Source organism: Haliotis rufescens, unplaced genomic scaffold, assembly GCF_023055435.1.
Source record: "Haliotis rufescens isolate VD_foot unplaced genomic scaffold, xgHalRufe1.0.p SCAF_2, whole genome shotgun sequence".
Classification (NCBI taxonomy): Eukaryota; Metazoa; Mollusca; class Gastropoda; order Lepetellida; family Haliotidae; genus Haliotis; species Haliotis rufescens.
This window is the reverse complement of record NW_025963890.1, coordinates 25,983,675-25,995,737: the sequence shown is the minus strand read 5'-3', so window position 1 is coordinate 25,995,737 and position 12,063 is coordinate 25,983,675.

The window sequence follows — 12,063 nt, the reverse complement described above, 5'->3', positions numbered from 1 at the left end:
CAGTAGTGTACCTGCATCACCTCCTTGTTACTGCTGTTATAATAGCATATGGTATTATTTGATTCACACGTAACATCTTTATCACTCTAAGGGACCACGTAGGATAGTGTAAAAGTGAAAAATGATGTGCGAATGACTTGGATATGTTTGAAAGTGTAGTCATCCTTTGGTAAGAAATGCCATTTACTCCTTTTATTCTTTATCCTGAAGCCAAACATGCAACACAATGTTGACGATATGAATCTGTTGAAAGTGTTTGACTCATGGTGTCCGTCTTTGTTTGGTTATCCCTCATACATAACCTAAATTATGAAAGATAACCAGAGGTTTGCTTGGTGTTTATGATAATGGTCCAAAGTCGTCGCCCTAATATACAATATTCTCCCTGCCTGGGAAGCGCAAATGCACGAGGTAGATTTCATAGATAAATCCGACTGCAAAACCAACTTTGAAAGTAGTGTTTCAAGCACGTAAAGAAATGGCAAATATGAATCTTATGCCATAAATGCATTCGACTTAAAATACCGAATCTACTTCCAGTGGGTTTTCATCTGGAATATATACCGAGTATTTATGAAATCCATTCATTCATACTTCCAATGTATGTGATTGTATTTTGCACGCTTTGTAGTCCACAATCTCAGCAAATCCCACGATGTCCTTCTTACACCCATAAATGATCCATGTTTGTGTAGAGTATGTGTTTTGGTATAATTTTGAGTGTGTCTTCAACGGGTTGGAAAGGGAAAGACAACTATATGCATGATCAAACTGGTGTGTGGATTTACGAAATAGAGGGTAGAATTGTGTGTATATAACAGGGCTGGTTTTCATGGTATATTGGTATTGAATGCTGATAATGGTGTGATGAAACTTGTGTTGATAAACAGACTTCCTAAGAAAGCACCCGTGTATGAACCAAAAAACTAAACTCACTCTTTTGTGGAAAGGACACCAACCTCTTAGCTATGGTGTCACATATTACTTTCATGAAAACGTGCATGTTTGATGTATCTGCGTTGTTACTGTTAATTGGACGAAAGTTCATTCCACAGAATAAAAGCTAGTCAGACTTGATTTCATGCCCTGAAATATTATAACAACTACAATGTGATACTCACAGTGCTCTCTTGACTGACTGATCTTTTTCGGCCCTGAGCTATGTTTTGTACAGACATACATTTTAATATATTTAATGGACTTGAATACTAATTGCTCTTAAATTACTCCCAATTGGAGTGCCAAATGTGTTACAATTCAATGGTAGAAAGTAGTATACACATGCATTTAATTCTCACCCGAAAGATAGAGTTTTCAAAGTAAGGCTATTGTAAGAAAATACCGTATCAAATTATGGTTTTGTTCAATGAACGATATACATGGAAACGCAATGACTTTGACCATGTTTTGTCACTGATTGCATATGAGCACATGGAGGCAAGTGCATAGTAACATAACCCCTTCCCCTATACCTGCATCTCCCCCTTGTTACTGCTGTTATAATAGGATATGGTCTAATTTGATTCACACGTAACATCTTTATCTCCCTAAGGGACTATGTAGGATAGTGTAAAAGTGAAAAATGATGTGCTAATGACTTATGAAACATAACCAGAGGTTTGCTTTGTGTTTATGATAATGGTCAAAAGCCGTCGCCCTAATATACAATATTCTCCCTGCCTGGGAAGCACAAATGCACGAGGTAGATTTCATAGATAAATCCGACTGCGAAACCAACTTTAAAAGTAATGTTTCAGCCACGTAAAGAAATGGCAAATATGAATCTTATGCCATTAACGGGAACGCATTCGACTTAAAATACCGAATCTACTTCCAGTGGGTTTTCATCTGGAATATATACCGAGTATTTATGAAATCCATTCATTCATACTTCCAATGTATGTGATTGTATTTTGCACGCTTTGTAGTCCACAATCTCAGCAAATCCCACGATGTCCTTCTTACACCCATAAATGATCCATGTTTGTGTAGAGTATGTGTTTTGGTATAATTTTGAGTGTGTCTTCAACGGGTTGGAAAGGGAAAGACAACTATATGCATGATCAAATTGGTGTGTGGTTTACGAAATAGAGGGTAGAATTGTGTGTATATAACAGGGCTGGTTTTCATGGTATATTGGTATTGAATGCTGATAATGGTGTGATGAAACTTGTGTTGATAAACAGACTTCCTAAGAAAGCACCCGTGTATGAACCAAAAAACTAAACTCACTCTTTTGTGGAAAGGACACCAACCTCTTAGCTATGGTGTCACATATTACTTTCATGAAAACGTGCATGTTTGATGTATCTGCGTTGTTACTGTTAATTGGACGAAAGTTCATTCCACAGAATAAAAGCTAGTCAGACTTGATTTCATGCCCTGATATATTATAACAACTACATTTTGATACTCACAGTGCTCTCTTGACTGACTGATCTTTTTCGGCCCTGAGCTATGTTTTGTACAGACATACATTTTAATATATTTAATGGACTTGAATACTAATTGCTCTTAAATTACTCCCAATTGGAGTGCCAAATGTGTTACAATTCAATGGTAGAAAGTAGTATACACATGCATTTAATTCTCACCCGAAAGATAGAGTTTTCAAAGTAAGGCTATTGTAAGAAAATACCGTATCAAATTATGGTTTTGTTCAATGAACGATGTACATGGAAACGCAATGACTTTGTCCATGTTTTATCACTGAATGCATATGAGCACATGGAGGCAAGTGCATAGTAACATAACCCCTTCCCCTTATACCTGCATCTCCTCCTTGTTACTGCTGTTATAATAGCATATGGTATTATTTGATTCACACGTAACATCTTTATCACTCTAAGGGACCATGTAGGATAGTGTAAAAGTGAAAAATGATGTGCGAATGACTTGGATATGTTTGAAAGTGTAGTCATCCTTTGGTAAGAAATGCCATTTACTCCTTTTATTCTTTATCCTGAAGCCAAACATGCAACACAATGTTGACGATATGAATCTGTTGAAAGTGTTTGACTCATGGTGTCCGTCTTTGTTTGGTTATCCCTCATACATAACCTAAATTATGAAAGATAACCAGAGGTTTGCTTGGTGTTTATGATAATGGTCCAAAGTCGTCGCCCTAATATACAATATTCTCCCTGCCTGGGAAGTGCAAATGCACGAGGTAGATTTCATAGATAAATCCGACTGCAAAACCAACTTTGAAAGTAGTGTTTCAAGCACGTAAAGAAATGGCAAATATGAATCTTATGCCATAAATGCATTCGACTTAAAATACCGAATCTACTTCCAGTGGGTTTTCATCTGGAATATATACCGAGTATTTATGAAATCCATTCATTCATACTTCCAATGTATGTGATTGTATTTTGCACGCTTTGTAGTCCACAATCTCAGCAAATCCCACGATGTCCTTCTTACACCCATAAATGATCCATGTTTGTGTAGAGTATGTGTTTTGGTATAATTTTGAGTGTGTCTTCAACGGGTTGGAAAGGGAAAGACAACTATATGCATGATCAAACTGGTGTGTGGTTTACGAAATAGAGGGTAGAATTGTGTGTATATAACAGGGCTGGTTTTCATGGTATATTGGTATTGAATGCTGATAATGGTGTGATGAAACTTGTGTTGATAAACAGACTTCATAAGAAAGCACCCGTGTATGAACCAAAAAACTAAACTCACTCTTTTGTGGAAAGGACACCAACCTCTTAGCTATGGTGTCACATATTACTTTCATGAAAACGTGCATGTTTGATGTATCTGCGTTGTTACTGTTAATTGGACGAAAGTTCATTCCACAGAATAAAAGCTAGTCAGACTTGTTTTCATGCCCTGAAATATTATAACAACTACAATGTGATACTCACAGTGCTCTCTTGACTGACTGATCTTTTTCGGCCCTGAGCTATGTTTTGTACAGACATACATTTTAATATATTTAATGGACTTGAATACTAATTGCTCTTAAATTACTCCCAATTGGAGTGCCAAATGTGTTACAATTCAATGGTAGAAAGTAGTATACACATGCATTTAATTCTCACCCGAAAGATAGAGTTTTCAAAGTAAGGCTATTGTAAGAAAATACCGTATCAAATTATGGTTTTGTTCAATGAACGATATACATGGAAACGCAATGACTTTGACCATGTTTTATCACTGATTGCATATGAGCACATGGAGGCAAGTGCATAGTAACATAACCCCTTCCCCTATACCTGCATCTCCCCCTTGTTACTGCTGTTATAATAGCATATGGTCTAATTTGATTCACACGTAACATCTTTATCTCCCTGAGGGACTATGTAGGATAGTGTAAAAGTGAAAAATGATGTGCGAATGACTTATGAAACATAACCAGAGGTTTGCTTTGTGTTTATGATAATGGTCAAAAGCCGTCGCCCTAATATACAATATTCTCCCTGCCTGGGAAGCACAAATGCACGAGGTAGATTTCATAGATAAATCCGACTGCGAAACCAACTTTAAAAGTAATGTTTCAGCCACGTAAAGAAATGGCAAATATGAATCTTATGCCATTAACGGGAACGCATTCGACTTAAAATACCGAATCTACTTCCAGTGGGTTTTCATCTGGAATATATACCGAGTATTTATGAAATCCATTCATTCATACTTCCAATGTATGTGATTGTATTTTGCACGCTTTGTAGTCCACAATCTCAGCAAATCCCACGATGTCCTTCTTACACCCATAAATGATCCATGTTTGTGTAGAGTATGTGTTTTGGTATAATTTTGAGTGTGTCTTCAACGGGTTGGAAAGGGAAAGACAACTATATGCATGATCAAATTGGTGTGTGGTTTACGAAATAGAGGGTAGAATTGTGTGTATATAACAGGGCTGGTTTTCATGGTATATTGGTATTGAATGCTGATAATGGTGTGATGAAACTTGTGTTGATAAACAGACTTCCTAAGAAAGCACCCGTGTATGAACCAAAAAACTAAACTCACTCTTTTGTGGAAAGGACACCAACCTCTTAGCTATGGTGTCACATATTACTTTCATGAAAACGTGCATGTTTGATGTATCTGCGTTGTTACTGTTAATTGGACGAAAGTTCATTCCACAGAATAAAAGCTAGTCAGACTTGATTTCATGCCCTGATATATTATAACAACTACATTTTGATACTCACAGTGCTCTCTTGACTGACTGATCTTTTTCGGCCCTGAGCTATGTTTTGTACAGACATACATTTTAATATATTTAATGGACTTGAATACTAATTGCTCTTAAATTACTCCCAATTGGAGTGCCAAATGTGTTACAATTCAATGGTAGAAAGTAGTATACACATGCATTTAATTCTCACCCGAAAGATAGAGTTTTCAAAGTAAGGCTATTGTAAGAAAATACCGTATCAAATTATGGTTTTGTTCAATGAACGATGTACATGGAAACGCAATGACTTTGTCCATGTTTTATCACTGAATGCATATGAGCACATGGAGGCAAGTGCATAGTAACATAACCCCTTCCCCTTATACCTGCATCACCTCCTTGTTACTGCTGTTATAATAGCATATGGTCTAATTTGATTCACACGTAACATCTTTATCATTCTAAGGGACCACGTAGGATAGTGTAAAAGTGAAAAATGATGTGCGAATGACTTGGATATGTTTGAAAGTGTAGTCATCCTTTGGTAAGAAATGCCATTTACTCCTTTTATTCTTTATCCTGAAGCCAAACATGCAACACAATGTTGACGATATGAATCTGTTGAAAGTGTTTGACTCATGGTGTCCGTCTTTGTTTGGTTATCCCTCATACATAACCTAAATTATGAAAGATAACCAGAGGTTTGCTTGGTGTTTATGATAATGGTCCAAAGTCGTCGCCCTAATATACAATATTCTCCCTGCCTGGGAAGCGCAAATGCACGAGGTAGATTTCATAGATAAATCCGACTGCAAAACCAACTTTGAAAGTAGTGTTTCAAGCACGTAAAGAAATGGCAAATATGAATCTTATGCCATAAATGCATTCGACTTAAAATACCGAATCTACTTCCAGTGGGTTTTCATCTGGAATATATACCGAGTATTTATGAAATCCATTCATTCATACTTCCAATGTATGTGATTGTATTTTGCACGCTTTGTAGTCCACAATCTCAGCAAATCCCACGATGTCCTTCTTACACCCATAAATGATCCATGTTTGTGTAGAGTATGTGTTTTGGTATAATTTTGAGTGTGTCTTCAACGGGTTGGAAAGGGAAAGACAACTATATGCATGATCAAACTGGTGTGTGGTTTACGAAATAGAGGGTAGAATTGTGTGTATATAACAGGGCTGGTTTTCATGGTATATTGGTATTGAATGCTGATAATGGTGTGATGAAACTTGTGTTGATAAACAGACTTCCTAAGAAAGCACCCGTGTATGAACCGAAAAACTAAACTCACTCTTTTGTGGAAAGGACACCAACCTCTTAGCTATGGTGTCACATATTACTTTCATGAAAACGTGCATGTTTGATGTATCTGCGTTGTTACTGTTAATTGGACGAAAGTTCATTCCACAGAATAAAAGCTAGTCAGACTTGATTTCATGCCCTGAAATATTATAACAACTACAATGTGATACTCACAGTGCTCTCTTGACTGACTGATCTTTTTCGGCCCTGAGCTATGTTTTGTACAGACATACATTTTAATATATTTAATGGACTTGAATACTAATTGCTCTTAAATTACTCCCAATTGGAGTGCCAAATGTGTTACAATTCAATGGTAGAAAGTAGTATACACATGCATTTAATTCTCACCCGAAAGATAGAGTTTTCAAAGTAAGGCTATTGTAAGAAAATGCCGTATCAAATTATGGTTTTGTTCAATGAACGATATACATGGAAACGCAATGACTTTGACCATGTTTTATCACTGATTGCATATGAGCACATGGAGGCAAGTGCATAGTAACATAACCCCTTCCCCTATACCTGCATCTCCCCCTTGTTACTGCTGTTATAATAGCATATGGTCTAATTTGATTCACACGTAACATCTTTATCTCCCTGAGGGACTATGTAGGATAGTGTAAAAGTGAAAAATGATGTGCGAATGACTTATGAAACATAACCAGAGGTTTGCTTTGTGTTTATGATAATGGTCTAAAGCCGTCGCCCTAATATACAATATTCTCCCTGCCTGGGAAGCACAAATGCACGAGGTAGATTTCATAGATAAATCCGACTGCGAAACCAACTTTAAAAGTAATGTTTCAGCCACGTAAAGAAATGGCAAATATGAATCTTATGCCATTAACGGGAACGCATTCGACTTAAAATACCGAATCTACTTCCAGTGGGTTTTCATCTGGAATATATACCGAGTATTTATGAAATCCATTCATTCATACTTCCAATGTATGTGATTGTATTTGCACGCTTTGTAGTCCACAATCTCAGCAAATCCCACGATGTCCTTCTTACACCCATAAATGATCCATGTTTGTGTAGAGTATGTGTTTTGGTATAATTTTGAGTGTGTCTTCAACGGGTTGGAAAGGGAAAGACAACTATATGCATGATCAAATTGGTGTGTGGTTTATGAAATAGAGGGTAGAATTGTGTGTATATAACAGGGCTGGTTTTCATGGTATATTGGTATTGAATGCTGATAATGGTGTGATGAAACTTGTGTTGATAAACAGACTTCCTAAGAAAGCACCCGTGTATGAACCAAAAAACTAAACTCACTCTTTTGTGGAAAGGACACCAACCTCTTAGCTATGGTGTCACATATTACTTTCATGAAAACGTGCATGTTTGATGTATCTGCGTTGTTACTGTTAATTGGACGAAAGTTCATTCCACAGAATAAAAGCTAGTCAGACTTGATTTCATGCCCTGATATATTATAACAACTACATTTTGATACTCACAGTGCTCTCTTGACTGACTGATCTTTTTCGGCCCTGAGCTATGTTTTGTACAGACATACATTTTAATATATTTAATGGACTTGAATACTAATTGCTCTTAAATTACTCCCAATTGGAGTGCCAAATGTGTTACAATTCAATGGTAGAAAGTAGTATACACATGCATTTAATTCTCACCCGAAAGATAGAGTTTTCAAAGTAAGGCTATTGTAAGAAAATACCGTATCAAATTATGGTTTTGTTCAATGAACGATGTACATGGAAACGCAATGACTTTGTCCATGTTTTATCACTGAATGCATATGAGCACATGGAGGCAAGTGCATAGTAACATAACCCCTTCCCCTTATACCTGCATCACCTCCTTGTTACTGCTGTTATAATAGCATATGGTCTAATTTGATTCACACGTAACATCTTTATCATTCTAAGGGACCACGTAGGATAGTGTAAAAGTGAAAAATGATGTGCGAATGACTTGGATATGTTTGAAAGTGTAGTCATCCTTTGGTAAGAAATGCCATTTACTCCTTTTATTCTTTATCCTGAAGCCAAACATGCAACACAATGTTGACGATATGAATCTGTTGAAAGTGTTTGACTCATGGTGTCCGTCTTTGTTTGGTTATCCCTCATACATAACCTAAATTATGAAAGATAACCAGAGGTTTGCTTGGTGTTTATGATAATGGTCCAAAGTCGTCGCCCTAATATACAATATTCTCCCTGCCTGGGAAGCGCAAATGCACGAGGTAGATTTCATAGATAAATCCGACTGCAAAACCAACTTTGAAAGTAGTGTTTCAAGCACGTAAAGAAATGGCAAATATGAATCTTATGCCATAAATGCATTCGACTTAAAATACCGAATCTACTTCCAGTGGGTTTTCATCTGGAATATATACCGAGTATTTATGAAATCCATTCATTCATACTTCCAATGTATGTGATTGTATTTGCACGCTTTGTAGTCCACAATCTCAGCAAATCCCACGATGTCCTTCTTACACCCATAAATGATCCATGTTTGTGTAGAGTATGTGTTTTGGTATAATTTTGAGTGTGTCTTCAACGGGTTGGAAAGGGAAAGACAACTATATGCATGATCAAATTGGTGTGTGGTTTATGAAATAGAGGGTAGAATTGTGTGTATATAACAGGGCTGGTTTTCATGGTATATTGGTATTGAATGCTGATAATGGTGTGATGAAACTTGTGTTGATAAACAGACTTCCTAAGAAAGCACCCGTGTATGAACCAAAAAACTAAACTCACTCTTTTGTGGAAAGGACACCAACCTCTTAGCTATGGTGTCACATATTACTTTCATGAAAACGTGCATGTTTGATGTATCTGCGTTGTTACTGTTAATTGGACGAAAGTTCATTCCACAGAATAAAAGCTAGTCAGACTTGATTTCATGCCCTGATATATTATAACAACTACATTTTGATACTCACAGTGCTCTCTTGACTGACTGATCTTTTTCGGCCCTGAGCTATGTTTTGTACAGACATACATTTTAATATATTTAATGGACTTGAATACTAATTGCTCTTAAATTACTCCCAATTGGAGTGCCAAATGTGTTACAATTCAATGGTAGAAAGTAGTATACACATGCATTTAATTCTCACCCGAAAGATAGAGTTTTCAAAGTAAGGCTATTGTAAGAAAATACCGTATCAAATTATGGTTTTGTTCAATGAACGATGTACATGGAAACGCAATGACTTTGTCCATGTTTTATCACTGAATGCATATGAGCACATGGAGGCAAGTGCATAGTAACATAACCCCTTCCCCTTATACCTGCATCACCTCCTTGTTACTGCTGTTATAATAGCATATGGTCTAATTTGATTCACACGTAACATCTTTATCATTCTAAGGGACCACGTAGGATAGTGTAAAAGTGAAAAATGATGTGCGAATGACTTGGATATGTTTGAAAGTGTAGTCATCCTTTGGTAAGAAATGCCATTTACTCCTTTTATTCTTTATCCTGAAGCCAAACATGCAACACAATGTTGACGATATGAATCTGTTGAAAGTGTTTGACTCATGGTGTCCGTCTTTGTTTGGTTATCCCTCATACATAACCTAAATTATGAAAGATAACCAGAGGTTTGCTTGGTGTTTATGATAATGGTCCAAAGTCGTCGCCCTAATATACAATATTCTCCCTGCCTGGGAAGCGCAAATGCACGAGGTAGATTTCATAGATAAATCCGACTGCAAAACCAACTTTGAAAGTAGTGTTTCAAGCACGTAAAGAAATGGCAAATATGAATCTTATGCCATAAATGCATTCGACTTAAAATACCGAATCTACTTCCAGTGGGTTTTCATCTGGAATATATACCGAGTATTTATGAAATCCATTCATTCATACTTCCAATGTATGTGATTGTATTTTGCACGCTTTGTAGTCCACAATCTCAGCAAATCCCACGATGTCCTTCTTACACCCATAAATGATCCATGTTTGTGTAGAGTATGTGTTTTGGTATAATTTTGAGTGTGTCTTCAACGGGTTGGAAAGGGAAAGACAACTATATGCATGATCAAACTGGTGTGTGGTTTACGAAATAGAGGGTAGAATTGTGTGTATATAACAGGGCTGGTTTTCATGGTATATTGGTATTGAATGCTGATAATGGTGTGATGAAACTTGTGTTGATAAACAGACTTCCTAAGAAAGCACCCGTGTATGAACCGAAAAACTAAACTCACTCTTTTGTGGAAAGGACACCAACCTCTTAGCTATGGTGTCACATATTACTTTCATGAAAACGTGCATGTTTGATGTATCTGCGTTGTTACTGTTAATTGGACGAAAGTTCATTCCACAGAATAAAAGCTAGTCAGACTTGATTTCATGCCCTGAAATATTATAACAACTACAATGTGATACTCACAGTGCTCTCTTGACTGACTGATCTTTTTCGGCCCTGAGCTATGTTTTGTACAGACATACATTTTAATATATTTAATGGACTTGAATACTAATTGCTCTTAAATTACTCCCAATTGGAGTGCCAAATGTGTTACAATTCAATGGTAGAAAGTAGTATACACATGCATTTAGTTCTCACCCGAAAGATAGAGTTTTCAAAGTAAGGCTATTGTAAGAAAATACCGTATCAAATTATGGTTTTGTTCAATGAACGATGTACATGGAAACGCAATGACTTTGTCCATGTTTTATCACTGAATGCATATGAGCACATGGAGGCAAGTGCATAGTAACATAACCCCTTCCCCTTATACCTGCATCTCCTCCTTGTTACTGCTGTTATAATAGCATATGGTATTATTTGATTCACACGTAACATCTTTATCACTCTAAGGGACCATGTAGGATAGTGTAAAAGTGAAAAATGATGTGCGAATGACTTGGATATGTTTGAAAGTGTAGTCATCCTTTGGTAAGAAATGCCATTTACTCCTTTTATTCTTTATCCTGAAGCCAAACATGCAACACAATGTTGACGATATGAATCTGTTGAAAGTGTTTGACTCATGGTGTCCGTCTTTGTTTGGTTATCCCTCATACATAACCTAAATTATGAAAGATAACCAGAGGTTTGCTTGGTGTTTATGATAATGGTCCAAAGTCGTCGCCCTAATATACAATATTCTCCCTGCCTGGGAAGCGCAAATGCACGAGGTAGATTTCATAGATAAATCCGACTGCAAAACCAACTTTGAAAGTAGTGTTTCAAGCACGTAAAGAAATGACAAATATGAATCTTATGCCATTAACGCATTCGACTTAAAATACCGAATCTACTTCCAGTGGGTTTTCATCTGGAATATATACCGAGTATTTATGAAATCCATTCATTCATACTTCCAATGTATGTGATTGTATTTTGCACGCTTTGTAGTCCACAATCTCAGCAAATCCCACGATGTCCTTCTTACACCCATAAATGATCTATGTTTGTGTAGAGTATGTGTTTTGGTATAATTTTGAGTGTGTCTTCAACGGGTTGGAAAGGGAAAGACAACTATATGCATGATCAAACTGGTGTGTGGTTTACGAAATAGAGGGTAGAATTGTGTGTATATAACAGGGCTGGTTTTCATGGTATATTGGTATTGAATGCTGATAATGGTGTGATGAA